The 24,326-nt window shown below is 43.1% G+C and overlaps 1 long non-coding RNA gene across 1 annotated transcript in view; it reads left to right on the top strand.

The window, feature by feature from the left end:
- Positions 1-270: 270 nt before the first annotated feature.
- Positions 271-24,326, top strand: part of LOC141049108 (uncharacterized) — a 29,005-nt gene continuing 4,949 nt past the window's right edge. The window contains exons 1-2 of the long non-coding RNA XR_012220257.1: positions 271-441; positions 1,146-1,237. This is a non-coding gene — a long non-coding RNA (uncharacterized lncRNA). The remainder of the gene's footprint in view (positions 442-1,145; positions 1,238-24,326) is intronic.

Genomic DNA, 24,326 nt, shown 5'->3' on the forward strand with positions numbered 1-24,326 from the left:
AAATTCAAAGAGGGTGTACATAGTTTGTCTCCTGACTCCATATTAGAAGGATATTAAGAATGTATGTTTTTTAGCTTGACTTATCAACAATTTACCATCAGAAAAACGTTATCTCGTGCTGACAGGTCCAATGGAAACACACAGCCTGTGTTATTGTGACATTCCCGTCGCTCTGGTAAATGAGATGTGCCGCACTTCCTCTGCAATACAGATGGAGACAGGATGTGGAACAGCTTGGGAAAACAGCATGACAAGCGCAAGTTCAGCTTTACATGGGTTTCCAGTAGAAAGTATTAACCGTTTCTCTGTATTTCTAGGTAATGATTTGTAGGATACACGTCGTGCTGATCCACCTTAAGCTACAAAACTGATGTCTATAGAAATGACTGACTCACATGTTCTCTGCTTATGAAGGGGATGTCCAGGACTCATACATTGATGGTAAGTGGTGGTCCAACAAATAAATCTTGCCAAATCAGACAAGGTGATTTTTCTGGATTTGTTTTCTCATTTTGACTCTCATAGCTGTGGTCTACCTATGATGTCAATTACAGGCCTCTCTCATCTTTTTAAGTGGGAGAACTTGCACAAATGGTGGCTGACTAAATCCTTTTTTCCCCACTGTATGATACGTATAGGACAGTGAGGACCTTCATAATATATATAGGGGGCAGTGGGGACATCATATTGTATATAGGGGCTATGTAGCCATTTTACTATATATAGGGAGCTCTGGGGTCCTCAATGTATTATAAAGGGCTTTGGGGAAAATCATATTGTGTATTGAGGGCTGTAGGACTATCATTCTGTATATACAGAGCTGTGTGGGTACTCAAAGGACATTATTTGTTATAAAAGGAGACATTATTAGTTTTGATAGGGGCACTCAGGTCCCATTATTTATTTTTGTTGGGGGGGCATTATTAACTTTAAGTGGACACTCAAGAGTATTTGTTGCTGGAAGGGGGCACTTGGGATATTATATAGAATTTTTTGGGGAGGGAGTAATCCTAATAATGCCATAATTTTTTTAAATATTGGGGTCAGTGCTCCACACCGCAAGTGCACGCAGAGTGGGGAGTTTTTGTAGGTTGGAAATAGATGGCCACGTCGCTTTAAATGTGTTTTTATTGTAATCTGTGCAGACAAGCTGTGGCTGGAGAAGTGGTAATGGAGGTCTGGGCCAGATGGAAAAGACTGGAAAAGTGAACAACCCGAATCAGAAAGAACGTCATGTGTAAGTTAAATTGTACTGTAATCACGTGTATGTTCTGTGGGACTGGTATCTACCAATATACAGTTACTGTAAGGTGGTAAGATTGCTCTTTTTAGTAGTGTTTTTATTTTTTTTATTTAGTAACAGGTTAATGTGTTTCAGTCATTATGTAGTAGAAGGTGTATGGTGGTATCATTGGTCTTTGTATAGAGTGTTTTGTTATGTAGAGATAATGGTCATATTATTAAGTATTCTCTGTGTATTGGTGATGATAGTGGACATTGTGTAGCCGTATTGTTTGGTCTTTTGTAGTAGTCATTTTGATAATATTGGTCTTTGCATTGTGTGTTGTTGGCTAGCAACAGTGATATACTGTAATTACAGATGCTATTTTATATGGATATAGGGCGGTCATATGGGGAAACATGCACTTTGGGGCTTGGACCCCTGGTCTTTTAGGACCCTAGCAACACCCCTGCGTACTGTGTATTTACATGTCCGTGTTTCCGGAGTTGTATGTTTGAAGGTAAGCTCAGTTATGGTGCCATATCTAAGCAGTAAGCTTGGTTCTGGTACTGTATCGATGTAGTAATCTAGATTCTGGTACCATATGTATGCCATAAGCTTGGTATTGTTCCCGTATTTATGTAGTAGACTTAGTAATCTCGGTTCAGCTCCCATATCTCTGGAGTAAGCTCGGATCTGCTCCCATATCTCTGTAGTAAGCTTGGATCTGCTCCCATATCTCTGTAGTAAGCTCTGTTCTGCTCCCTTATCTCTGTAGTAAGCTTGGCTCTGCTCCCTTATCGCTGTAGTAAGCTCGTTTCAGTTCCCTTATCTAAGTAGTATTCTTGGTTCCGTTCTTGTGTCTATGTAGTTAGCTTGCTTCTGTTACTGTATCTATGTAGGCAGTAAGCTTTGTTCTACTCCCATATCTATGCAGCAAGCTTTGTTCTGTTCGCATATCTATGTACCAGCCTGTCTTTAAAGCTTGTCATTGCTGCTGCTTTAATGCAGCGGCCAGAGATAAGCAGGGCAGAGGTGGGCCACCACAATTCGAGGGCCACTGCCTTGTGATTGCCCCCCAGGCTGAAAAGTGCCAGCCAGCCCCTGGTACCCGGTGTCAGACCACCACTGATCTGTTATTGAAGACCTGGTCTAACGTCCTATGCATAGTCTGGCCACCAGGGTTCCCAGTAACCCTTGCAAAAAAATGATTTTGCTACTCGAAGCCATCGCATTTTCCGTGCTGGAGCAGCTGCAGGGGAACTTGTAGGAGTGCACGTAAATGGCCATACATGTACAACAAGGACGAGTCCAGCAAAATGGGAACCACTTATATAGGGTGCTACAATGACGAGTGACAAATGGGTCACAATTAGTGATGAGCGAGTATACTCGTTGCTCGGGTTTTCCTGAGCATGCTTGGGTGGTCTCTGAGTATTTTGGCATGCACGGAGATTTTGTTTTCGTTGTCTCAGCTGCTTGATTTGTGACTGCTAGACAGCTTGAATACATGTGTGGAATGCATGTTATGGAATTCCCACATGTATTGAGCCTGTCTACAAGTCGCAAATCACGCAGATAAGACGAAGAAATCTAAATCTCCGAGCACGCCAAAATACTCGGAGGACACCCAAGCAGCGAGTGTACTCGCTCATCACTAGTCACAATGACAAGTGACAAAATCGGCAGTGTGCACTGACTCATGCATACTACTGATTTTCTCGTACGAGTTCTGTGCTTTTTTACAGATGGCACTTGTGCCTAGGTTATTCTATGGGGCTGTGCACATGTCCCATTTTTACTCAGAGGCATGTCTATATTTGATCTGAGTGTCGGATTAAAAATTCAAGCCTATGGGTCCAGGAAAAAAAATTGGGCCGCACTAGGAAGACATACGAGCGTTGTCCGATTTTCACAGACTATCCGAATGGAGAAGGGTTTTTTTTCTCTTCGCGTCTGAGAAAAACTGATGCCACTCTGTTCAAAGTCTGATCAGGACAAACAGACTGTTTTTCTTGGATGTGGAGTAAATGGTTGTGTGTCCCTAACCATATAGAGTGCTACAAGGATGAATTCACCAAAATGGGAGTCCCACATATAGGGTGTCATTCAGTTCTGTCTCACCGATGGGAAGTCTAAAATAAAACAATTTATGACAACTGTAACAATGCTATTCACTCTCACTTGGGAACAATCTGAGTTATTACAGGAACGGTTTCTATTTAAAGTCCGGCTGGTTTATTGCAGTCCTCATAAGCCTCATCACAGGAAACTCAAATACAGCCATTGTCCAGCTCAAAGTACAACATAAAGTCCATACAATAGTGATGATAGAGTCCAGCTTCTCAGTTGTTTAGCAAAGGCACTCAATCCAGGAGGTCTGCACACCTCCATACACACAGACAAGTCTGAGACAAACAGCTCTCAATTTACAAAGTGAACCACACCCAAGGGTGCAGATAGGGTGAGTAGCCGTCTCTCCCAACTCATCAGCTGCTCACAATCAATCTGTCATGGCCGATTAACCCCTTTTAGTCCAATATGTACTAAAGCATTACTTCAAGGTTATCTCCCAACCACTAGTTGTCTGAAAGCCACCTTACGAGGGCTTGTAGACATAGAAAGGGGGGTCATGGCCCTTTTTGTACAAGGTAAAAGAAACTACAGCAAAACCAAAAAAATGAACTGAAACATAGGTTAGTTTAAGGGCCCCGTCACACATAGCGACTTACCAGCGATCCCGACAACGATATGAACTTGTCAGGATCGCTGGTGTGTCGCTACATGATCGCTGGTGAGCTGTCAAATAGGTAGCTTCACCAGCGATCAGCACCAGTGACGCCGAGCGGGCGCGTCGTTGTGTACGTTAGTTACCAGCGCGCTGATGTAGGGAGCTGTTAACCAAGGTACACATCGGGTTTCTAAGCGGTGCACGGCACTTAGAAACCCGATGTGTACCTTAGTTACCAGCTCCCTGCATCAGCGCGCTGGTAACTAAGGTACACATCGGGTTTCTAAGCACCACGCGCCGCTTAGAAACCCGACGTTTACCTTGGTTACCAGCTAGCCGATCGCTGGTCGTTGCTCTCCCACCTGCCACACGCAGCGATGCGTGCTGGCCAGCGGGAGACCAACTACCCAAAAAAAGTCCTGACCTTTCATGAATGATCAGCGATACCCGGCAGGGGGGCAGGTCGCTGATAGCTGTCACACACAGCGATCTCGCTGGTGAGATCGCTGTTGCATCTCAAAACTTGTGACTCAGCAGCGATCTCGCTAGCAAGATCGCTGTGTGTGATGGGGGATTAACTTGCAAAGTATAAGAGCACATTCACACTGTGGCCATTTATCAGGCAAAACCCAATAAAAAAAGAAAAAATGAGCAAATATCCTGTAGTAAGTAAATAAATAAATAGTAATAGTATATGTAAATAACATATAGGGTAGTTAATTAACACTCTTTTGATTAAAAAAAGCGTAAAAGTGATCCTACCACGTCAAGGGACGGTTGTAACCTGTCGAGCAGTAAAACCTTACCTTGTGTCAGCCAACCTAAGGGTATGTGCGCACGCTACGGATTCACATGCGGATTTTTCCATGCGGATTCGCAGGTAAAACCGCAGGTAAAGTGACCTGAGGTTTTCCTGCGGATTTGCCAGCAGTTTTCCCCTGCAGTTTGACACCTGGACAATGGAATAGGTGTCAACCCGCAGCGGAATCTGCAGAAAGAATTGACATGCTGCGGATTTCAAACCGCAGCTTTTACACACGGAAAAATCCGCAGCATGTGCACTGCGGATTTGAAAACTCATAGGATAACATTATACTGTACACTGTCTGCGGAACTGCTGCTGCGGATCCGCAGCAGAATCCGCAGCATGTGCACATACCCTTAATAAAGATAAGTGCAGAGCAGGACCTGAATGGAGTAAAAGAAAAAAAATGTATTTTGGCACAGTTAAAGAACGTGTGACAAGATTGCGAGCCTTTTTTTTTTCCTTTAAAAATGCGTAAAAAAAGACTAAAAGAAAAACAGAGCATCTTTAATTTTGCACAAAATTCATCAACCCAGGTGCACCCTTTTGAAGAATCTGGTGCAAAAAACGACAACAACAAAAGAATAGTAATAAAAAAATAAGAAGAAAATTGATCAATTGGGGACACTATATATTTAAAAACCTGATTTAAAACGTAGATTATTTTTTGATGATAAATCTTCTTTACGGGCTAAATGTCCTTAATCACAAATATTCCTATACAAGCCCTCCACCCCCACCGCCACCGTCATTTAACACATGTACAAATACTTTGTCACCTCTTACACAGCCATAATTCATTGCATTCGTAGCAATAAACTGCAGTATGTGTTTTCTATGGCGGCAGCTGAGATGAGAAGTAATTGGCTTAGCATTCCGGAGTTTATTTCTTACATGACTGCAGCGTGGGAATGAGGTTTACATAAATAGCTTTCCAACATGTGAATGTGAAACGCTAATTGCATGGAATAAATGTGCCTTCCTGACAATCGCCGCGTACGGCAGACACGAGATGGCGGAAACACGTTAAGCAGTGGAGAGAGAAGACATAAAAGACTCTCAAGGCTGCAAAACCTAGAAGAATGAACAGATTTCTGGAAGTATGACTACATTTAGTAAATAAAGCGACGTTCGTGTACCCAACAGATGGCGGCTATTGAAAAATAAATCCAAATTTAATAAGTGAAATCTTTAATATCCCATATGACTATTAACATTTTGTAGCGGTCTTCTCCCCGAGGATTTCTTGGCCCCGCTACAGGTTGCAAAGCGTATTTGCCAGTGTTTGCCTTATTGGATGGGAAATCGTAGATGTTTGTGAATATGGGCACGGTGTAAAAAGCTATCTTGGGAATGAATTTAGATGAATAATTATTATTTATTGTTTTATTATTTATTTCCATAGAGCGAAGAGGGAAAGGCTCAGGAGCATAGCAGAGAACTGAGACAATGGACATGAGATAGCGTTGGCTCGCGGCCGCGATGCGATATTTTCTGTCTTTCTATTGCAATAGTTTAATAGAATACGTTTTAAAGCTTTGTGACCTGGATTTAGAGTCAATTGTTTTGGAGCATTCAATTCCTATTGTTTGTGAGGTCAAGACGACAGAAAGGTGTAGAAACAATGTAGAAGGATTACTAAGGAGCATGGTGTGTTGGGAAAAGATGATGAAGCCGCCCAGGAGGTGCCGGTGGAGATTTGCTCCTGGAATCCTTGAGATGACATTGTAATTTACTACTCTTGTCAGATTTAGGACAAAAAAGTCGGGGGAAGAATTTTAGAGATGATGTGTAGCTTTACTGAATGAACAGACAAGACACATTACATGCTAAAGGAGTTGTAGAAGATTGGGAAAATATGGGTGATCCAAAAACAGTGCCAAACCTCGACATGGGTTATGTTTTATATGACTACTTGTGGTGCCCCTGAGGCTCAGTCGCCACAGAGATACTGCACCTTCTCCTAAGGTGTGGTGCCCCACCACCTAGGTAAGTTGGGAACTCCTTTCCACACTCTAACACCTGCATCCCACACACGGGACAGTTCAGCACTGACCACATTGCGGCTTCATGCTTAGAGGGTAGCAGAGCACCTTTCGTGGGTCCTTGCTTCGTAACATAAGATGTGCTGGGAGGTGGGTGGAGTTGAGATTCATATAAAGTGTTTGGAAAGTTTAGAATGATAGGTCAGTCTGACGGGAGGTCAGGCGGGAGAAGGACAGTCAGTCAGGAGAGACTGAGGACGGGTCCGAGAGAGAGAAGAAGGAGTGCTGCAGCTGCCTCAGTGACCTGAGCCAGCTGGCACAGGAAAGGAACAGAAGGAGAAAGACGTAGAACTGCAACCTAAGCTTCCAAGAGAGAAGGAACAGCGCGGAATGAAGGAGTAGGAGAACAGAGAGGAGTTATGGGTTGGAAGAGGAACCCTGCCTATAGGTTCTCAGCTCAAGGCCGGGGCCCGGTCCCCGAGGTTGTATGGACACTTATGGTTCTGCAGCAGACACTGGTGGAGTAGTTGGCTGTAAATGCACTACTCCCATCCAAGACTTGGGGCACAACAACAACTGGATAGAGAGCCAGGACTCTGGAGATAGGAGTCCCCGATAGAGGCTACAGCTGTCTGTCATACAAGTAGAGTTGTTAGGAACATCTGACAGGAGGAACTTCAGAGTACCACGGTACTGGAGCTCTTCACACTAAAAGGCGCAATAGAGGAGTCGTTCAGGAAAGGTACATGTTGGCGGAGTGTTGGAGAGGAGAGGCCTGACTTGCCCGGGAGGTTGATTGAGTCTCTGCTCCGGAGGACATGGCACGGAGGCAGGCATCAATGTTTACCACGAACTGTGAGTAAAGCTTTGGAACTACAAGCCCTGGTGTCTTCCACTCAATTGTGCGCCAACACCGCCAGCACCGCCACATCTGGGTACCAACTTTCCTCACACCACCTGCGCCTATCCTCATCTATCGCCATTACACTGCCCGGGTCTTACAGCTTCACCTGTGGGAAGCTATACCATCTATGCTGCAACACACCTTCAGCCCCAGAGGATCTGCATGCAACGTTGGCTTAACATCTTGCTTGGCAAACACCACAGGTGGCGCCACGAACTATTCCATTACACCATTGCATTTCCCCATTACTTGGGCGCCCAGGGCCATGGACAGGGTCACCGCTACTGTGACACATCCCACCGACACCGGCCTGGTACCGAGTACCCCACAGCCCTGGGAGGGCGACCCATACTCAGCTCCAGTGATGTGACTAAGGTTATTCTGCAATATCACACATAACCTGAGGACAGGTGTGGCGCTGTTTTGGAAGAAAACTGCTTTGTCTTTGGCCTCATTCAGAAATCTGTTTTTCACGTAGTATTCTGTCCATGATTTTGATGGGCAGAACATTTACCCATAATAATCTGTGAGACTGCTGTTCATATGTCTGTATTTTTTGCAGACTGTTTTATTACCGTCATCACGGATGAAATGTATCAGTAAAAGTCTAAGGTTCGGTGAAAATCACGGACAGTACGCGGATGGCATCAATGCGCAGTTGTGTGCTTCCATGATTAACATCACAATGGATAAGAGAAAATTTTTAATATATTTATCCATACGTGAAAAACACTGATGAATTACTGATTGCAAAAAACTGACCATGGACCAAACACTGATGAAACACTGATTGTAAAAACTGAACAATCACAGATTAAACTCAGATCCAAATCATTAATGAAACTCGTGTTTTTTTTTTGCAGTTGTGAACAAACGCGGATGTCTGAATGAGGCCTTTCCAACCAAATCCACATATAGGAGTGTTCTCAAGTTGTTAAAATGCTTTAGTTAGGCAGAATGAAAATATACACGATTGCAATTGATTTGCCTATCTGCTGTCATTCTCCTGAGGTAAGAGCTTTTATCTTTTATAGTGTATGGCTCATTTCCGTGGAGCTTGATGGCCACCGGACCCTACCCAGATGCTGGCCAAGTGTGTACAGTGCTACATTCCAGGAGGAAGGTTAAGGGCTCATACTCACTTGTGAGAGACTCCTCTCACATGAAAACCTGGCACTGCCGCCGGCACTCGGACCGGAGCATGCGGCTACATGTATTTCTATGCAGGTCCGAGTGCCAGCGGCAATGCCAGGTTTTCATGCGAGAGACTCACACGAAAATCGTGCGAGTCTCTCGCAAGTGAGTATGAGCCCTTAATACTCCTATTATCCCTCTCACCTCTCTTCAGCCCATTGATTTCTATACAGCAATTAGTTGCTCACTTCCCTGCCTCCCTCTCTGCTGCTGTTACAAATTTTGCAAAATCACCAACCCCACCATCAGTTGTTTTCAGAGCAGGTCTCCTAATCATGGCTCTCACTGCCCTGATCTGTGTGCACAAACACAGTTATCTCTATGTACAAATGCAGTTGCGACAATATAGACTCCAGAACAAACCACCGATAGCTGAAAGCGTTATAGCAGAACTTGTGCTGAGCTTTATTGTTCTACTTAATGCTACAGTTCTGCTACCACTAATGTCACTCAAGGAGGAAAGGAGGAGAGCTGGCCCATGAAGAAACCAGGAACTAGGAACAGACAGGAACGCTTTGTGCTGCTCAAGAGACTAATCTTGACCCTGCCTATGTTCCCTTTAACAGCTACACTGCTCAATACCTCTGTGTAATGTCCTCCATGCTGCTTCTGCTTATGAACATTTGCTACAGAAAGACAGGAGAGTATACTGTGTATGGGATACAATATAGCTGCTAATCTCCACTCACTAGCTCAGTGACATGTGAAAATTAGAGCTGGAGCTTGCGGAAGGAAAAACTGTTAAAAAATCCAGGATACAATTCAGATAGTGGCCAAAACAAGTGTTATTTCTTACGTACACATACACACAAATGTTTTTTCTGAAAGGCACCTGTGTATGGGATACAATATAGTGGCTAGTCTCCACTCACTAGCTCAGTGACATCTGAAAATTCGAGTTGGAGCTTGCAGGGGGAAAACCTGTTGAAAAGTACAGGATACAATTCAGATAATGGTCAAAAAGAGTGTTATTTCTTATGTACACATACACACAACCGTTTTTTCTGAAAGGCACCTGTGTATGAGATTCAGCATAGTGGCTAGTCTCCACTCACTAGCTCAGTGACATCTGAAAATTAGAGATGGAGCTTGTGGATTGAAAACCTGTTGAAAAGTACAGGATACAATTCATATAGTGGCCAAAACAAGTGATATTTCTTATGTTAACATACACACGACAGCTTTTTCTGAAAGGCGCCTAAAAGAACTGGTACACTTTAACTGTTGATAGACCAAAATACTGTGGATTACTATCATAACATGTCCCATTAAAGATCTAGACAGAGAAAATCATGGAGCCACAGAAGCAAACATTCTGTGCACAGATGAAACTTGCCAAAAGCTCATGTATTATTTAACGCTACAATTACATTTCACTTTTAGTAGATCTGGACAATCATGATTTGTGTAGTAGAACAGTATCGCAATGTCAACATGTAAAGATCAACGCAAACACCACAGATGCGTTTAATATTAAAGGCACTGTCCAGAATTAGAAGATAGTGTTTTTCCAAGAACAATGCCATGTTTTTATATGGGCGATGTGTAGTATTGCTAGCCACTTGAGTGGGACCGGACAAAATGAACTGCAATATCAAATACAGCCAATGGAAAGATAGGCAATGTTTCCAGAACAAAGAAACGGATGCCTTCATTCTAATTCTGAGTGACCCCTTTATTAATGTGGGTTTACTGATGAAGCCGTTTCACTGAAATAATTCTTAAACTTGTATATCGTTTTGCCGTGATATGTAGTTACTAAACTTTTTTCTGCAGCAGAGGTTGCTTCAGGCAAGTGTTCCTGTTAAATAATACATGTCCCAAAAGAGGATACAGTCGATCCTCTCAAGCTTGGAGGACTTGTTGAACTTTCGAGAGGCAGCTTAATCAAAGCAATGGTGGATACTGGCTGTCACAAGTGGCAATTTTTCTGACGATCGATGCTTTTTCATCCTATGTCACTATTAAATAGAGTAGAGGAGGAATTCATCAGTCAAACTGTAAAATAAAAAAACAACTTTTGGAAAATGAAATCATGTAAGATGACTGTCAGACTGGCACTGGAAAATATGACTTTCTCCACAAATGCAAAAAGGGCAAAAATGGCAGAACACAGAGAATAAAAATTGTGATGAGCAGACTAACCATTATCAACTAAATATCACAAATAGTAAGTTTCCAAAGATTGGTACCTAATATAGAGTCACAATGCATATATAAGGGTGAGAAGATAATCCATACCACCCAACTACTGTATTATTTAGCACCTGATTCATTATAGGGAATTTAGAGTCTTATTCATTATTGCAATTGCTCCTTCTTGTTTATGTTTTGGTGTTTTTCAACTTTTTTCATTTGCACCTTATTCTTTTTATAACCTCCTTTTTTCCAAAACTATTTTACATGTGTTTTGCCCTGTTTTTATTCATGTTCTTTATTGTGGTCAGGTTTGGGGGTTTCAAAATATTTTTGTCTGATTGCGAATTTTTAAAACATTGCCATTTTTTTGTGAAAAATGTACTCCGGTCCCCCTTGGAGCATTTTTGGGTGCGTCTGAAATTTTGCATACAAATTTTTTGACATCATAGTGTAATATATAACTTTTTGCTCCGCAGAGTCTCAAAATAGGTTAAAAATAAAAAAAAATAAAAAGCATTTTTGCTTTTGTGCAATATTCGTTAAACAAGTACTCTATCTTGAAGAATTTGGCACAAAAAGTCAATGAACACCACAAAACAAAAAGTAAAAGTAATTAAACCCCCCCCCCCCCGCAAATGATGGTTTGGACCCTATTCTGCTTAATACTATGTAACATTAGAGTATGCCGTGAATGACTTTGCGGTTTTATTCCAATGTACAATTAATCCTCTCCACAGACATTATGTGAGCTATTAAGGGGCTTTTCCGGCCTTCTAACATTGATCGTGGCGGTCCGACAACCATCAACCACACCGATTAGCTGTTCTCAGCTTTTTCGGCAGCTGGATATAAATGAGTGAACAGATGAGAACAGTGCAGCTTCGTCCACTTTGTGTTGGCCATCACTGAAAACTTCAGATCAGCTTCTATTGAAGTGAATAGAAACAGAGCCGCCGTTCTCATACATCAAAATCATAAGCCGGAAAGCACTTTTAATGTTCTTTATACAAGATCTGATCTGACAAATTGCTGCTAGGAAATACTTTTAGTTTTACAAACCAAAAAGAATTTGGGTAAAAAGTTGTCAGATTTAAAATGCTTCGAACACTTTAGGGCAAACAGTTGTCATTTTTTTGCCATCAGAGTTAAAACCAAGGCTGTAAAAAATGCATAGGGAAGAAAGAGTAATAATTCTCAGCGAGACGGAGAGGAAGCACTTAAGAGAGAACTTATAAAAGCTTCATGGAGCATTGGGAAGGTCAATATTGGCAGAGAAATACTTAATCCTGAACCATTCCTCAAACTATTTGAGGATATATTGCTACACTATAGTGCAACAGAGTGTTGTGGTATATTACCCGTCTTCTGGAAATAACGCTGATAGGAGCAGTCCTATCTAATGGATTTAAAATGTATTTAAAACCTGATCATGTGAACAGTACTTATATGAGCAGGATTCAGAAAGGCGCTGCCCGATGTGGACACGCCGCTCTGAGATGGGTATACCGTGACGTTGGTGGAATGGCTTAGTATACATTTTTTGCGAAAAACATATCAACTAAATACCCTGTTTTTGTTATCATCTTTTTACTAGCACTTGCTGTTTACTGTTATATATTTTTTTACAACAGAGTATTTTTGCACATCGTGTTTTTTCTGTGTTTCAGTCTTTGGGTGGTGAGAACACTGTCCTACCGACTTGTTCACTTTTGTGCATGTCTCATGTGTTTTTAACCTTATACACTGGCAGATATTGTGTATGTTCCTGTTTCAACATTTTGACCAATGCTGGTAGATCTGGAGACCCCTTGTGTCTCACCTCAAATAAGCTCTCTTAACTCGCAGTCACAGTCAATTGGGGACTCCTGTATAAGAACAATATATGAGCCCTTTGAAGGAAACTGCACAATTCTACATGCTTTGGAGGTGGAAAGGGGCCCCATTACATTTGGGATCCCTGTTCAACTGCACAGGTTGCCGCGATGACATGTCCTCCCCTTGCTCTCCCAGGAAAGGGGTTTCCACAACTCCTCTCGCAAGCAATGTTCCTGCTGAGATTAATAATTATTTTCCTTTATTGTGTATTAAAAGTACAAAAAAATCACAACCCTTTACTTTCATACCATTATCTCTAGATTTTCTGTAATCTCCCAGAAGCGCGCAAAGAAATTGGGGACCGGCCTCATTCCTGCAACAGTCAGCAAATATATCAGGGACTGATGAGATCTGGAAATTAGCACTTTCAGAAGAAATTTGCTCATGACAGTGGGTTGCTTTATCATTACATGTCACTCTTGCATCCAACTGCACATTCAGGGTGCGAGAAAATGGGCATGAGAGTATTGTCAAGAGGCATGGTGTGGAAAAGCAACATAGAATGGGCATCTCCCCTACTATTTTGCATGTCCATTGCCCACATCATAGAGTTAGTGCGCTTGCATCTATGTTTGTACTTTGTAGAACAAAATCTTGATGTGACCACAATCGGCACTCAGCCAATTTAATATATGCAATATATAAAAATGGTTTGGTGTGGCATTTTTACTTAGTAGTGCAAGATTTAACCTGTACACTATGACCCATTTGCAAATCTGCTTATTATTAAAAATCATTTCCAAAATGTGCGATGCACAAGTGATAATACTTTCACAGCATCCTCTACCAACCCCTGCTGGATGGGAATTGGATTCAGCACATCAATGCATTTCTATAGGGAATTGCTTGTTATGTAATTCCCTATTGTAATCATTATTGTGGGAAGGAATATTCCTTGTAGGCTTCACAAACGACTCCGTTTTCAGATCAATAATTTACTTTGATACCATTTCTTGCACAGAAGACATCCACAATGATCCAAGTACTCTTTTATTTTATCGCATAAAACAATTTAAGAATGAAATCTGCAATCTGATCATCCTGTAAACATCATGACATTGTGGATTGTCTTTGCAAGTAGTAGATGTCAGTTTCAAGTAAACTTAAATTGGCTCTGGTGTTTCCATAAACTTAGGCTCATCTGATGGCCAGTGATGGTACATTACCCAAAATGACATTTGTAGCTTAAGAAAAAAAAAAACACTTCACATTGCCGGCCACTAGGTGTCTCCCTTTTGTGTAAGTTTCTGTAAACTGCCTGTTGTAAAGTGTAATCCATCTCCAGCAGTAGAGGTTTCTAGGAAGTTTGACTCTTTGTTTCTCCTGTCTGTCATAGGACATTCAAACAGAACAGAGAGGCAGGTTTTGTTTTCAAGGCAAAAAAAGGGCAATGAAATTCATGCTGGGAAGTGAGAGGAGATTCTACCACAGTAGACTTCCTTGCAGTCACTCATATTTATATGCTGCTCCTCCTGTCACTATCTTGCTGTTACACACATCTTATAGCTGCTCCTCTTTCTGATGTCACACATTTCTTCTGCGGCCACGTTGACACTATCAGTATTTGGTGAGTATTTTACATCAGTATTTGTAAGCCAAAATCAGGAGTGGGTGATAAATACAGAAGTGGTGACGTGTTTCATAGAATCATAGAATCATAGAATCATAGAATCGTAGAGTTGGAAGGGACCTCCTGGGCCATCTGGTCCAACCCCCTGCTCAAAGCAGGATTCGCTAAATCATCCCAGTCAGATGTCTGTCCAGCCTCTGTTTGAAGACTTCCATTGAAGGAGAACCTACCACTTCTCGTGGCAGCCTGTTCCACTCATTGATCACTCTAACTGTCAAAAAGTTTTTTCTAATATCTAATCTGTGTCTCTTCCCATTCAGTTTCATCCCATTGCTTCTAGTCTTTCCTTGTGCAAATGAGAATAAAGTTGATCCTTCTACAATGTGACAGCCCTTTAGATATTTGTAGACAGCTATTAAGTCTCCTCTCAGTCTTCTCTTTTGCAAACTAAACATTCCCAAATCCTGCAACCTTTCCTCATAAGACAGGGTTTGCAGACCGGTCACCATTCTGGTCGCTCTTTTCTGAACTTGCTCCAGTTTGTTGATGTCTTTTTTAAAATGTGGTGCCCAAAACTGGACACAATATTCCAGATGAGGTCTGACCAAAGAGGAGTAGAGGGAAATAATGACTTCACGTGATCTAGACTGTATGCTTCTGTTAATACATCCTAGAATTGCATTTGCCTTTTTTGCTGCTGCATCACACTGTTGACTCATATTCAGTCTGTGATCTATTAGTATACCCAAGTCTTTTTCACATGTGCTGTCACTTAGCCCTATTCCTCCCATTCTATATATGCTTTTTTCATTTTTATTGCCCAGATGTAGTACTTTGCATTTCTCCCTGTTAAAAACCATTCTGTTAGTTGCTGCCCACTTCTCCAGTTTATTTAAATCTTTTTGAATCCTCTCTCTCTCTTCTCTAGTATTAGCTATCCCTCCTAGCTTTGTGTCATCAGCAAATTTAATCAGTTTACCCTCAATTCCTTCATCTAAATCGTTGATAAAGATGTTGAACAATACAGGGCCCAGGACAGAGCCCTGTGGTACCCCACTTGAGACATTCTTCCAACTGGATGTGCAGCCATTTACGACCACTCTTTGGGTCCGATCACTAAGCCAGTTATGAATCCACCTAACAGTTGCCTTGTCCATTCCATACTTAGTCATTTTTTCAATAAGGATTGTATGAGAGACTTTGTCAAATGCTTTGCTGAAGTCAAGATATACTATATCTACAGCATTTCCTTGATCCACCCAATCAGTGATACCGTCATAGAAGGAAATTAAGTTAGTCTGACATGACTTATTAGTTACAAACCCATGCTGACTCTGTTTAATCACTTCATTCTTATCCAGGTATTGACATACATGTTGTTTAATAATTTGTTCAAGGATCTTTCCTGGTATAGAAGTCAGACTCACCGGCCTATAGTTGCCTGGGTCCACCTTCTTCCCCTTTTTGAAGATAGGAACAACATTTGCTCTTCTCCAGTCTTCTGGCACTTCTCCTGTTCTCCAAGAATTTTCAAAGATTATGGAGAGGGGTTCAAAAATTTCTTCTGCTATCTCCTTCAGTACTCTGGGGTGTAATTCATCTGGACCTGGAGACTTGAATTCATTTAGGTTAGCTAAGTGTTTCCTCACTATCTTTCTGTTTATAGATATCCTGGATTCTTCTATTCCCTTAATAGGACAGTGAATAACAGTTGATGTTACATTTCCTTTCTGAGAGAAAACAGATGCAAAATAGGAATTTAAAAGTTCAGCCTTCTCAACATCCTGTCTTACCATTTCATCATTTTCATCCTGTAAAAATCCTATAGCATCTTTGACTTTTCTTTTACTTTTGACATATCCCCAAAATCCTTTATTATTGCTTTTGACATCTCTTGCAAGCCTCAGTTCATTTTCAGCTTTAGATAATCTGATTTGTGCCCTGCAGGTTCTGCAGACAGCATTATATTCTTCTTTAGATATGCCTCCCTCTTTCCATTTTATAAACATTTTTTTCTTCCTTTTTAGCATGTGCTTAAGTTCTGTGTTCATCCATCCTGGTTTCCTTAAATGCTTCCTATTCTTCCCTCTTTTCGGAATTGTTAACAACTGTGCTTTGAGAATTTCATTTTTCAAGATTTCCCATCCTTCCTGGACATTTTTGTCTTTAAGGATATCCAGCCATTGGATCCCTCCAATTCTCTTTCTGAATCCCTTAAAATCTGCCTTTCTGAAATCTAACCTTGACGTCTGAGTCTTCACAGGTCTTCCACCTCTAGTAATCCAAAATTCTAAAATAGCATGGTCGCTACCTCCTAGGGTCCCAGCCACTTTTACCTCCTCAACCATTTCCTCCCTGTTTATAAGGATTAGATCCAAGGTAGCAGTTCCCCTTGTTTTCTCCCTTACCTTTTGGAAGATAAAGTTGTCAGCAAGAGAGGATAAGAATTTCCTTGACCTGTTAGTTTTGCCTGAGAGAGATTCCCAACAAATTTCTATTATACTTTTCCTCTGATTGTTCCACTCCTGGTTTTGACATACAGATACTGATGTGAAATACTGACCAAATACTGAACATGTGATCGTGGCCTCATGCTGCTCATCCTGTCACTAGTCTTGCTCACACACATCCCTCTTCAGCTGTACAATCCAGGCCAGTGTAGCCTGTGAAAAACAATCATGGACCATCCCAGAGGACACCTTTTCCTGCCTTAGGACTACTCACATAGGCTGCAATGATTGAGAAATGTCAGTCTCCGAGTGAGGGGGACCCAAAATCGAGTGATTTATTTATGGTATTTATTTTACTCATTTATATAGCACCATTAACTCCACAGCGCTTTACAGACATTATTGGCACTGTCCCCATTGGGGCTCAAGATCTAGATTCCCTATCAGTATGTCTTTGGAATGTGAGAGGAAACCGGAGTACCCGGAGGAAATCCACGCAATCATGGGGAGAACATACAAACTCCTTGTAGATGTTGTCCTTGGTGGGATTTGAACTCAGGATCCCAGCGCTGCAAGGCTGCAGTGCTATCCACTGATTCCCAGTGAATCCTACCGCCAGATCTGAGTATGACATGTCAGAGCATGACAGGTCTAGATATGACAGGTCGGAGTATCAGGTCCGGGTATGACAGGTCCGGGTAAAGTGGTATTGAGGTTCTGCAGTATTCAGCATGCTGGGATTTGTAGTTCTTAACGGCTAGAAAGACACGATTTGCAAATTGTTTTGTGCATCAACAGAGGGTAACTAAGGCAGGAATGTACCAGATGTGATTTTATTGTGAACAGAATATTTTTTAATCAGCCAGTGCCGTTTTGGAACATAAATTATTTTCCATCTGTCTTAATAAATTGACTTACACCGTGCTGTAAGATCCCAATTTCTGGCAAATTTTACATCATCCAATGGGAGCTCAAGAAACAAAAAAAAAGCAGCAGCTGATAGAACTACAGATTCCATAACGAATGTTCCAATTCCACTGGACCCAATTGGAAACGTACACACCATAAAATAAAGGAGAACAGCATCCAATCCGGGTTAAAAAAATCAAAATGACTTCTTTATTTGCCAAAATGCGACGTTTTGACCATAAAAGGTCTTTTTCAAGCACCGTGCTATAAGATCCCAATTTTTGGCAATTTTTTTCACATCATCCAATGGGAGCTCAAGTTTTGAGAGTGACATGTAGAAAACTTCCGCTCCTTTGGAAAAGCTTCAGAAATGTATTTTCTACTCTGTAATTTATATAAGAGGTGTATCCGGTATTTAATTATAGAAGTGATGGCTTGTTCTGGATCTACGGAGATTTACATACAAGCGATTGCTCGGTTCATAAGGCAAGCTTCTAATAATCAAACATTGTAAGGGCTGGAGACGAACGTTCCCTCAGCATGGATTAAGTATTGAAGTAGCAGTGCTCTAATTAAATAAATTTGATGTGGCAAATTAATGTAGTGTAAAGTAATACAGGCTGATAACTTCAGAGTACCTCGCCGTCCGGTCTTATTTTTCATTTATAGAGCACTTCATTAAGAGCATTATCCGTGGCCTATTTTCATTCAAAGCGCATCAAAAGCACCAAAAAGCATGCACAATCCATTTACTTATTTTATTTATTAGTTAGCTGGATTTTCCTCCATGTGCTGATGTTTAACAAGGAAATCTTTCATCATATTCCACTTTCCGCATTACGAATGGCGGCTGTACTTGACATCGGAAAATGGGTGTGACTTCAGTTTAAGGGCTATTCCCACCTCATAAAAGGATGACAAATCAGTGATCCTAACTCTCGTATGCCCCTGAATGACAGTTTGGGTAGACTGGAGTAGTGATGAGCGAATTTGTTCGGAAAACGATCGCTAAACATAAGTTCGGCACGGATATGGCACATTCGGATTCGTGATCGGAAACACGAGCAAAATTTTATAAAATCGGTAAAAATCGGTAAAAGTGCGGGAAAATATTGTCGTTGCCACAAAAATATTTTCAGCACTTTAGCAACTGTAATGGTGGTTTATCATGAGTGTTTGGCACCTGTTTGGTGAAGGGAGGGGGTTTGCCGAGCTCAGAGGTGTGGCATTCTTGTAAACAGTCATTTTTTCCCCCTAACTTTATGTATGCACATTGCGGCTAGCCAATCAAGGTGCAGGAAGCACCTACAATGTCCTGACACTACGGCTTGTGCCATTGGCTGCTGATATCACATGTCCCTCTCCATATAAATAGCGGACATCTTGTTTTAGTGCCATTTTGACACTGTAACAGCGCAGAGAAGCTGCTCCTGATGCGGGCACTGTTAACAGCAAGATTTTAGCTAGTTAGTTAGACGGTTGTATATCAGTCAGATAGTGTAGCTAGACAGTGTCCGGTGTGCCCGTAAAATATACCTTCCAGAATTTTTTTTTTTTGGGGGGGGTATTACTGAGGTCCAAAGACAAAGCTAACAGGGCACATGTCCTACAAGTGTGTTGTGCACTGCTTTAGGCTAGGTTCACATTAGCGCTTGAGTCTGCAGTGTATCATCCGCATCCGCAAACACTTGCAAAAATGCATGAAAACGCATGTTTATGCAGTGCTTTTATCCACATCATCTTACGCATGTCACCAAAAAAGCTGCGTTTGCATGCATTTTTACATGCGTTTGCGTTGTTTATGCGCATGCGTTCGATATGACATCAGACAAAAATGGGCATATCTAATGGGATTTCTATTTACATTTTGAAGAATGCATGCGTATCGAACGCATGCATACGCATGCATTCCCATAGACAGTAATGCATTTTTTTACGCACTCATCCGCATGCACATGACTGCACATATTTGATGGATTTTTAGTGCTTCCAAAAATGCAACATGTTGCATTCGCCTGACCCCGCCGCACACCGAAAAATGATGCATGCGTACGCAGACGCATGCGAACTGATGCAAATGCATGCCCCTGCATACACCATGTTAAAGATAGGTACACATGACGCATGTGGATCTATAAGGATGAAACGCTGTGCACACAGACGCAAATGTGAAACCAGCCTTAATTGTGCTCCATGCATGAGTATAGCATTCTAAATAATATTTTTTCAATAGCTAAAGGTGAAAAAGCCTGCTGTTTCCCACCTTGTCATTTAGTGTTGTACGGATTTGAAACTGTCTGCAGACCTAAGGCATATTAAAAAAAGTATAATTTTTTCTGTTGCTAAATGTGAAACAGCCTGCCGAATCTCACGTTGACATGTTGTGGAGGTGATATGAACCTATCTGCAGACCAAATGCGCATTAAAAAAATTCAAATTTTTTCTGTTGCTGAATGTGATACAGCCTGCCGTATCCCACATTGTCATATTGTGGTGGTGATATGAACCTATCTGCAGACCTCAAGCACATTAAAATATTTTTTTCTGTTGATAAATGTGATACAGCCCGATATATCCAACCTTTTCATTTAATGTTGTTCTGTGTGCAGAGCTGTTGCGCATTAAAATTAATTTATTTTATTTTCTTTACAAATGTAATACAGCAGCCGAGATCTGAGTTTGAAACTGTTTTGAGCCTATCTTCTAGATTATGTGCTTCTTTGGCATCCACTTTCTCACGGGCATCTTTTCTACCTAGCTTGAGATGCACATCTGTTACACCTATCTTCTGACGGGCTTCAAACGCTCTCTGGTAATTGGTGTTGGGTAGATGAGTAATAACTGTAAAGTGGATCCTGGATCTTGGACTTCCCATAGCCGCCCCGTTATTGTTCCTGTTGTACGTTCCCATTTTCGCCCCCAAAAATTCTTATGTTACTAATGTCATAGAAAAGGGGACATGTCACTTTTAAACTGTTTCGAGCACCCACTCAATCTTATACAGGCCTTATTATTGTTATTATTATTCATTTTTTATATCGCCATTTATTCCATGGAGCTTTACATGTGAAAAAGTGGGCATACAAAGACAAGTACAATAAACATGAGCAATACAAGGCACACACAAGTACAAAAGGAGAGAGGACCTTGCCTGCGAGGGATCTTAGTCTACAGGTGATGGGTAAGGATACACTAGGAGAGGGTAGAGCTGGTCGTGGGGCGGTTCAGTAGACTGAAGATCACTGCAGGTTGAAGGCTTTTTGGAAGAGGTCTGGAAGAGGCCTTATCGACAGGCCCCAAAAAATTCTTCTGTTACTAATGTCATACGGTAGGGGACATGTCACTTCTAAATTGTTTAGAACATCCACTCAATCTTATACAGGCCTTATCGACAGGCCCCAAAAATTCTTCTGCTACTAATGTCATACATTAGGGGACATGTCACTATTATACAGGCTTTATCGACAAGCCCAAAAAACTTCTTCTGTTACTAACGTCATACAGTAGGGGACATGTCACTTTGATACAGGACTTATCAACAGGCCCAAAAAACTTCTTCTGTTACTAACATCATACAGTGGGGGACATGTCACTTTCAAATTGTTTGGAGCATCTAGTAAATGTTATACAGGCATTATCGACAGGCCCACAAAAATTCTTCTGTTACTAACATCATACAGTAGGGAACATGTCACTTTTAAATTGTTTGGAGCATCCACTCAATCTTATACAGGTCTTATCGACAGGCCCAAAAAATTCTTCTGTTGCTAATGTCATACAGTAGGGGACTTGTCACTTTAAAATTGTTTGGAGGCTATCTTCTAGCACGAGTACTCGATCCCCAGTCTGGAGGACGGCAGGCGGAGGCAGAGTCCCCCCTGGGTGTTCCAGGTCCAGGAGTTTTGTATGGACGATTCAGTGGAGGGTTTGTAGCCGCTGTCTGTGGTTTTGGATCCACGATGACACCCCGGTCCATGGTTGGGGTTCCTCTGGACTCAGTTCCACCTCCGTAATCCCTTTGCCTTCCTTTTCCCAAACAGCAATGAGTAGGGGGTATAGCCGGTAACCCGGTGCACCCAGTTGTTATAAACCCACACTAGTTCAGGAACAAACTCAGGCCAGCGGGCCTTCCGGTCACTCTCCAAGGTACGCAATATTTCAATTAGTGTCCGATTAAATAGTTTGCAGGCCCTGTTTCCCTGCGGGTGGTACGGCGTGGTCCGGGATTTATTGATACCATAGAGACAATGTAATTCTTCCATGACTTTTCCCAAGAAGCACGCTCCCTGGTCTGAATGTATCCGTTGGGGGTAGCCGTGCACTTGGATAAAGTTCTTACAGATTGCATAGGCATCCGACTCTGCAGTTTGATCTCGGGTGGCGGTTACCACGGCAAACTTGGTGAAATGATCCACCATGACGAGACAATGTTCATACCCCTGGTATGCAGGGCCAATGGTCAAGTAGTCCACCATCAAGAGCTCGAGGGGTGCTGATGTCACTATCGTCTGTACCGGGGCCCGTTGCACGGGGGGTTTAGCCAGCTCGCATAGGCGGCGGGCCCGGCAAGCTTCTTCCACAGCAGCATGCAGACGCGGATGGTAAACTATCTACTGCAGCCATTGCAAGGTCTTTTGAGCTCCGAAGTGAGCCCCCTTTTCGTGGGCTTCTCGAGCCAGTTCAATGAGTTGGGCCCCGGGCACGACTACTTGCCAAGTTGTTGCAGACGTCGCCCATGATATTGCCTTCCGATACAATAGTCTTTTCTTCATGACTAGTTTCTCCCATTGGCATAGCATTAGCAACATATCCTGAGTCAAGGTCTGTCTTCAGGAGTCGGTAGGTAGTCTGCCGGTGGTCACCCATCGGCGTAGGAGCCCAATTTCTTCGTCTTCTTGCTGCTTTTGGATCCATCCATCACGTGATTGTTCCAGCATACCCCTTGGGGGTCCTAGATGAGATTCGTCCTGTGTAGGAGCCGTGAACACGGCGGCGGTGAGGGCGAACGGCGTCTCTTCCCCTTCTAATTCGTCGTCTCGACTCTTCCCCGGAGATGCCTGCCGGATCCTGGAGAGGGCGTCAGCATGCACATTTGGCCCAATAAAGTTTTCACCTCCTGGTATAGCTGTGGAGGGATTTGCCGATATCATTCTCCAATGGGGGCCGTTCCTGCTATGGGAATCCCATGCGTGATGGCTGTGGTGCATCCAAAATCATCCTTGTGACTGGCGAATACCTCGTGGTACTGTCCTAGTAATGTTTCCACCTGGAGAGGTTGGGCTGGAGTCAGGTCGGAGAGTTCGGCCGCAATCTTTCAAGGAAGTTTCGGCCCTTTTCCTGGGTCGAGGACTCAGCAGTCTGCAAGGTTAGGATAGTCACTGCCCAAGGGTCCTCGGGTTGCACCCTTACTTGGACTGCAGGGGCTGGCAGCACTTCTTCCAAAGGCCTCACCAGCTTGGCTATTTCAGGCCGAGTCTTTAAGACGATGTCCTGGTCATCTAGGTTTATGCAGACCACCAGGATGGCCCTTCTCCGCAGTGGTCAGGGAGCGGGCCACCAGTATGCCAGGATGTAGGCGTTCCGAGTAGCACGGCTCCACCTGCATCTCCATGCCCTCCAAAGGTACCGGGGCCTGAATAGGCAGGGCCACCACTGTCTGCCTGGGGGGCAGCATGAGTGGGGGAGCTGCTTGCATGATGACTTTGCCCAGTGCCTCACCCTCCTGGCAGTCCTGGAGTACTCGCGCCTCCAGCACCAACTGCTGGAAGACTAGCCCTTGGGGCGTGTGGGAACCCGACTGTTTCAGGGTCTCTTGCGTGGGGTCATTGAGGAGTAAATTGCCGAAATCCCGCAGTATGTGCATACCCAGGGTGACTGGATGTTTGTCATTGGGTTCCCTTGGGTCATGACCTCTCCCCGGCGGCCGAGGGATTTGCCACGCAGTGTCATCTGCATCCAAACCACTCCAGTGACAGGGACCAGTAGTTGATTGGAGGCTATCAGTCTTACCATGGACCCCCACTGGGGTCTCTCTGCCTCAGGAAAATGCTGCTGAAAGTAAGTTGCAGGCATGGTCGTTACTTGTGACCCTGTGTCCACTAGGCACCGTACGGCACGGCCCTCAACCTCTGCCCATACCACTGGACACTTTGCGACCAGATCTTCGGGACTTCCACCACCCCATGTCGTGGCTTCTGGCTCCGAGCGGCGACCCCCCAGCCTGGAGCCCTCTAGTTTAATGGCCACCGGGGTGGGTGTCTCCCACGCCGCGGTCATTCTCGTGTGAAGTGGCCCAGCTCCCCGCACTCATAACACCGGGGTTGCGAGGGCCGGCTGCCCCGGGCATTGCGAGGCCCCCAGGGCCCTGGATTGGAACTAGGCCTCCCAGTCGTGACCTCGGTCTTTATATTCACTTCGGCCAACTTGCCCCTGATGTTCTTCAGCTCTTGTTTCATCTCTTCTATCCATTGGGGCTCCCCGACAACATTCACAGAGGCCTCCACACTCCGGACCTTCCCGGCAGGGACCGTCAGTCCCTGCTC

This window comes from Dendrobates tinctorius, unplaced genomic scaffold, assembly GCF_039654945.1.
Source record: "Dendrobates tinctorius isolate UK_male_01 unplaced genomic scaffold, ASM3965494v1 ptg000143l, whole genome shotgun sequence".
Lineage (NCBI taxonomy): Eukaryota > Metazoa > Chordata > Amphibia > Anura > Dendrobatidae > Dendrobates > Dendrobates tinctorius.